The following is a 7,286-nucleotide window of genomic DNA, read 5'->3' on the forward strand; positions in this document are numbered from 1 at the left end:
TTTTCTACCCATTGAATCTAATCTCTACTCGTAGTTATGACACGACCAAATACCACTATTTTTCATTATTAATTTATATATATACTAATTTAGAACTACATGATGAACAACACTTTTTTGTTATTGGCTGGAATTTTTTTTCCTATTTTTCTTTCGTGACTCTCTTTTTCTGGATTATTTTTTTATCCTCTGGATTATTGTTTGGACACGTGTTGTGTTACGTGTTTTTTTCTCTATACACGGCTTCAACACGTGTTCCTCATCTTTCATCCTCATTTGCTAACCGCCTCCACTTCCAGTTACCTTCCACCACTTCAGATCGAAGATTTTGGACTATCTTCCTGCCGACCAACATTAACAAAACCAAAGGCATTCTCCATCTTCATTTTTTTCAAAGACGGAGCTCCCTTCAAACCAGAAACCTATTTGTTCTTCGGTTGGAGAAGAAGACCGACTGTACATCCCCACCGATATCGGCGATTTCTCGCTCCGGTAACTCAATCTCCCCGGTTATGCTCCCACCTCCCTGTCGTCTCTACCGTTGAACTGCTTTTGTGATGACCGACGAAGGAGGCGACATCGAACAGTCGGCTGATTGCCACGGAGCCACCGCTTCAATCCACTGGCTTTGTTCCGGATAACACCCGATGTTACTTTAATGTGTAGATCCACCGCCTCAAAACTTTTGATTTCAGTGCTTCCCTTATTGCTTATTCCGACGAGCGAAGGTAGCTACAAAAGGTCGATTGAACTCATATAGTGAAGGATATGAGAGGAGAAGATGATACCTTGCTTGAGAATGCGATGAAAGCCAGGGAGAGGGGAGATCTAGCAAGAGATCATGGCAGTCGATTGTGATTGGTAAAATAGTAGGGTTTTAGAAGGCGGTTGCAGGAGGGTTTTGGTTGCCGATGACAACGAACGGGGAAGGCGGTATACAGTGTAAGCAATCCCATGTTTGTATGTATCATCATAGCATCCAACGACCCGATTCATCTGATTTTGTTGTTGTCACCCTATAAAAAAACCCTAACTTTTTTAGATGGTTGATTTATAGTAGAGATAAGGAGGAGTATCTGGAAGGAGGCGTTTCCACACAGACAAATATAGAAGGTATATCTTATTTCTATGTCAATATCAAAACTCATCATACCATTTTTTTTATTTTGCATCTTTATTATTGTTCTTAAGCAAGTTGTATTTCTCCTGCTCCTTTGTGATATGAGATTTTATAGGTTGTATTATTATTGTGTTTGGTGAATGACTTTGAAAACACACCCTGAAAAGAGGAAAGTAATAATCTATGGATGTTAAATGTTTCTTTATCACGTGTGTTATTTGGAATAAATGGTAGATAAATGTGTTAGATGAAATAAAGTTATTAGGTGGAGATGAGTCATGATTTCAGAGATATTGTTGTAAAATTGAAGAGTTTAGCTTGAAAAATGTACGATTAAAGTGTATATGATTCATATTAATTGAATCAAGTAGTCAGGTTACAAATGCTTTTTCTATTATATATGATAATGATAATGCCATTTATGTTTCGTCTTTAGAATATAAAAGAAATCCATGAAGAGTTGGAATTCAAACTCTCGGGACCTCTAAAGCATTAGTTCAACAGGATGAAGAGGCCATCTTGCCCATTTTGCTATGAAAATCATATAAAAAAGTAAATTCAGCACACTGTCAAACAGCACCACACACCATCATTCCCATCCCCCACGTCACTTGGCAGAAAATCACACATCGCAGCAAAACCCTAAACAGAACCAGCTAATTGATTGTTTGCAATGCAAATGTGTCGGATTTCTATTCCTTTTTCTTGACATTTCATTAGGGTGGGTTCCATTATTCTACAAATAAATTTGAGTCTTTTTCTTCAATTTCCATACAAGATGAAGGCATTACAAGTCATTATCACAGGGTGTGATAAGGAAAATCAAATAGTTTTAAGTTGTTTTATCCTTTTTTTAATTTGTTAATATGGTAACTTAACTTGCAGATTAGTGTTGAGAATCTATGCTCTAAGCAAGTTGCAAATGAAGTTGAGGTTCGAGGACCTCCGGTTTCAAAAGCTTTTGATAATCAAGGAAATCCTACTAAGGTATTATTTTTACCTTTAATATGTTAGATACACGAGTTGAATCCAAGTTAGAAGGGTGGTTTTGTCTTTTCACCTTTGTAGTTAACTTATACTGACTGATGCTTTTTCAAGCAGCAGAAGGGTTTTGTCGTAGAAATTCTGTAACAATGGACTCATTGTATAAAAAAACAGAAGGTATATCTTTATATAATCATCACTTGGATTCAATAAAACTTATTTTATGAAATAAAACGATTATTTTTTTTTATAGGCAAGACAGAGTATGTTTATGTTCGTGTGATGGAGTGTGCACAACTTGCTCTGGAGGTATAATATACCTTATACAATATGCAAATAGTTAAACATTTTCTTCAGTTTCATTTTGTGTAATCTATTTAAAATTAAATATTGCATAGGTGTTTTTATTTATAGGTTTTATGTAGTAATATCTTGATCAAATTAATGAATATGATAATGTATTTATATCTGATAGGTTTTATCAAAAGAGTTGCCTGGTGCAATTAGTAAAATATCATTTCCAAAGTCCATGCATTGGAACTCCGAGTTGTGTCCCTTGTAACTAATTACCAAAAAATTAAATAAATTCATGGTTAATTAATATGTGAATAGTTAATAATCATATAATTTTGCTATCATTTATATTTAGCCGACCTATTCGTTGGATTTTGGCACTTCATGGAGATGCATTTGTTCCTTTTCCATTTGCTGGTATTTTAAGGTAAGTGATTATTTCATGCAATTCTGATTCTTTTTTTTAATCGCTTTTTTTATGATTATTTTTTGATTGCAGTGGTAATGTTTCTCATGGTCACCGTAATACAAAATCAGGTAATATCTTTCAATTTGTCTCCTATTATTATCTATATTTTTTTTCAATCTCTTGACCTTACATGAAAAGGTGGCATTTTTGTTAATGAGTTACAATTGTATTTTTTTTTCCTCAAGTAACTAAAATCATGGAAACATGTTTCAATAGCAATACTTTTAAAAATCTTATTTATTTATTATTTGATGTGTTCTGTTACCGGTTGAAGTTTGATTGGATCTTCTTTTGGTGTTATCTGCAGCTACATTCTCGATGTGTGATTGCAAGGCCAAATTTACTCCCATAACTCCTAATACCATTGCAACTAAAACCAAGATTAAATCGTGTCAAATAGCGAACAGTTCCCTTTTCTACTATCCACTAAAGATAAAACGGTAAAGTTCTAGAACAGATGTAAGGGAACATAATGTATATTGATAAGGTACGTTGTGGATTTTTTTTCATTTAAACGATAATAAATTTTTGTAGACTTTACAAGAAATGTGAAATTGTGACACCAGTTTTGCAGATGGATCTACTTTTACAGAGAATAATGATAGGAATAGTTTTTGTTTATTTGTAAGTTCAATTACTGAAATTGAGATATGGATTGGGATTAGAAAACCAGTTTAATGTAATCAGTTCAATGTAACTCAATAATATTTTTATGTTTTGTCCATTTCTTTGGCGTTTCCAACCCCGCAAAGCGGGGATTCTTCCCTAGTTATATCTAATTAGAAAGTGGAAATGAATTTAGTTTTTGGTTTCATGTTTTGGCTACAATAGTTTAGTATTTTAGTAGTTTTGGTCCCTATGTACAAAATAAATTACAAAATCAGTCCCTATAATTTACAGAAAGAGTCCCTATATAGATTTTTTTACATAAATGGTCCATGTGTTTAAGACTTTCGTATGTTGGCAGATTTGGTCTCTATGTAGAAAATAAATTACAAAAAGACAAAATTGCAAAAATGGTCTCTGTGGTATGTATTTTTTTGGGGTTTTAGTCCAAACCTCGACTTTTTTGGTTTCGTGGTCCTTTTGAGCTAGTTTCATTGTGTTTTTGGTCCTTCCGAATAGTGAAATGACTGTAATGCCCTTGGGTATTTATTTTTTATTTTTCTTTCATTCTTTATCTAAAAAAATAATGAAAAAATAATAAAACTCTCTCTCTCTCTCTTTCCATTTAAACCTAGAAAAGGTGCTGCCTTTCCAGATTAAGGATGACGAATCAAAGGAAAAAAAAAACTAGATCTGCACCACCCCTCTAAATTGGTATCATATGTAGCTTGCTGATTAATTCCTCCAAGAAGGAAGTTAATTGACTGAGCAATTTTAACTTGGGGAAGAAGCAGATGGTATGCATTAGTAAAAATCGAGCCATGTGATGAATCTCTTCTTCAACCATCAAACAACTATAGTGAAATTCCCATCTCATCTGAAAGTCGCATTACCCATCCTCTGTTTGAATCTCTGACTAATTGACTTCTATCCTTCCAAACCCAAAAAAAATCCAGAACCGGTCCTAGCTATCAATCGATTAACAACATAGGATTTTTTTTCCGTCAAAGTGTATACATAGAGAAAAAATAGATCTGCTCATCCCCTCATATTTTTGCAATCGATGCAGAACCTGGTTGCGTGTTGCGTTCTGTTATTCCCACTCTCTTAATCGATTAACAAGTCTAAAAAACGAATCAAGAACAAGGTAATGGAGGTGGGTATGTGAAGAAAATGATGCAGGAGGTGATGCCTGGTGGTGTAAGGTTTGTAGAAACGATATAGGTTGATACAGGAGTGTAATTGAGGTGATCGTTGGTGAGTAGATGGAGATGGATCTGCACTGGGTTTGTAAACTGGGAACCAAATCTCCGATTATGTGGTGTATGTATATGCATATGTGAGGAGCAAATGGGTAATGGATGAGCTGGGTTTGGATTTTTGAAAAAGATGAAGGTGTTGAAGAAGATGATGATGATGTTATGGTGGATGAAGAATATGATTTAGGGGTGTTTGAATTTGGGTATGTAAATGAAATATGCTTTGTAAGATAATCAGAATAAAAAGAAACCTTCCATTCCCCTTTTCTCCCCTGTGATATGGATCAATGTCTACTTTTTTTCCTTAAATTGCATATTACAAGGATTTAACTAGTATAATGAACATGATTTGATTTCAGGATATTGTGATTATGAAAAAATATTATGATTATGAATAACTTCATTTTAGTATCATGGAGAGAGAGATAGAGAGAGAGAGAGATAGAGAGAGAGATATGTGGGCCCAAATTAATTAACTATTTTCTTTTTCCTTTAAACTAAAATAAAAAAACATAAAAAGTATATCATAAAGGGTATTTTAGTCTTTTCAGTTTTCTGAGGGACCAAAACATGGTCAAAAGGACCACACAGCCAAAAAAGTCGGGGTTTGGACTAAAACCCCAAAAAAATGCATACCACAGGGACCATTTTTGCAATTTTGTCTTACAAAATTGTCCTTATAGTTTATAGAAAAGACCCGTGTATATTATTTTTCAGAAGCAGTCCATATGTTTCTAAAATTTGCATATTACGTTTCAAAAACTTATAAAAATAGTCCCTACCTAATAGAGAATTTGTAGGTAACCCCCCCCCCCCCCCCCCCGTCGCAATATATTGCCATGTTTTCTCTCTATATTTTTTGGTTTCACACTTTGGCCATAGAAATTTTATATATTTTCAGGTTTTCTCCCTATATTTTCGTAGTTACGTAAGTTTGGTCCCCTTGTAAAACAATGGTAGTAGCTTACTAGTTAGGTTCTAAAATAGAAGACTCCATAGGACATGTACTAATCAATCGGTCATGTTTCTCAATGTGAGAATTTCAAATAAGGCATAAGAGAGAGTGAAGATCAACACTTCTTTTTGTAAGGTCACACCTTATGATCTGATGAATCAAACACATGACACGTTGATCTATCATCGGCAACTTATACAAAGTCAACAGCGCCAACGTCTCAAGTTCAACAGCGTCAACACTTAGTATAGTTATCGATTGTAATCTTTAGTATATTAGGCAGTTATTATAGATAAATATAGAATAGATTTCAGGTTCATAATGTTTGTAATAAGGATCTGATCTTTAGTATAGATTAGACGCAATCCCTTCAGTCAAGGGATATACATGTATAGATTAGTATATATACAACATTAGAGCAAACCCTATTGTTGTGATCGTGGCTTTGTGTCAATCGTATTTGTGACAAACCAGTCTTCTTGGTGAAGACAAAACATCTTTTCTTGGTGAAAGGAACGACTGGGAGAACTTCTGTGTTATTTACTTTTTGTTGATTATTTTGCTTAGATTAGTTTTATGTTTCTTATTCATACTTGAAGTGTATACGATCAAATACAAACCTTCAATTAGTATCAGAGTGGATTTGTGATACACTAAATTTATCATGTGGATCTCAAACAATTCCAAATCCTTTGGTCTTAACAAAATCCCTCCATTCGATAAACACAACTTCGCCATGTGGAAAACCAAGGCCACGGTGGTTCTTGAAACCATTGACTATGAGATGAGAAATATTATTGAAAAAGGTCCCAATATTCCTATGTACCAACCCATGGTAAAAAAACGCTCCTGTTGGCCCCCTGAAGAAAAATCCTGCAACGAGTTATGATGACGATGACAAGATATTGCTCAGTCTTGATATGAAAGCCATTCTCTTCCATACCACGTGTATTATCTCGTACATAATTGTGAATCAGCCCAAGAGATGATGGACACGCTGACAGTAGCTTATGAAGGCACCGTAGAAGTCCAGGCTACGACCATTAATAATCTTAATCGAAGATACAAGCATTTCTTTGATCAAAAAGGCGAGTCTCTTACCCAAACCTTCAATAGGTTTAACTGTTTGGTTATTGATATGCGCATGCTGGGAATCGTCAAGCACTCATCACAGTTGGTTCTGAAGTTTCTCGATTCTCTTGGGAAAAGCTGCGAACATCACGCTGATGTTCTTAAGAATGGTGAAAAGATTGATTCCATGGATCTGAATTCTTTGTTCGGTAATATATGAAATTATGAAGAGACCAAAGCTCTTCGTAAGGAAATCATGAAGGACTCGAACAAGGAAAATTATGTTGCACCGGTGTCTCTGTTAACACGATGTCACGCGCGTATTAAGCAAATAAACTATCACTGCTGGTTGCACTAAAAATATAGCACAAGGAAGCAAGGTCGAATCATCAGAGACACAGCCTAATGGTCAATGCCTTTTTGCATCAGGCACATCTAGTATAAAAACAGAATATAAAAGGGGATTTTAGTTAAAAACTAAAAACTAAAAATGCAGTGATATTAAATTAAATGAAAATCAATATAAAA

The 7,286-nt window shown here is 34.6% G+C and overlaps 1 long non-coding RNA gene across 3 annotated transcripts; it reads left to right on the forward strand.

Annotated features, from left to right (window-relative positions):
* The first annotated feature begins 300 nt into the window (after nucleotides 1-300).
* Nucleotides 301-3,514, forward strand: LOC145138881 (uncharacterized). 3 transcript variants are annotated; one of them, XR_013721772.1, is made up of 8 exons: nucleotides 301-942; nucleotides 1,058-1,113; nucleotides 2,006-2,107; nucleotides 2,222-2,281; nucleotides 2,358-2,413; nucleotides 2,580-2,825; nucleotides 2,898-2,935; nucleotides 3,175-3,514. It is a non-coding gene; the product is annotated as an uncharacterized LOC145138881 (long non-coding RNA). The 3 variants fall into 3 exon arrangements; XR_013721770.1 differs by having other exon boundaries at nucleotides 2,225-2,281; XR_013721771.1 differs by having other exon boundaries at nucleotides 2,225-2,281; nucleotides 2,754-2,825.
* Nucleotides 3,515-7,286: the final 3,772 nt, after the last annotated feature.

This window comes from Lactuca virosa, chromosome 9 (assembly GCF_052849685.1).
Source record: "Lactuca virosa cultivar CGN04683 chromosome 9, Lactuca_virosa_CGN04683_v6, whole genome shotgun sequence".
In the NCBI taxonomy this organism is placed as follows: Eukaryota; Viridiplantae; Streptophyta; class Magnoliopsida; order Asterales; family Asteraceae; genus Lactuca; species Lactuca virosa.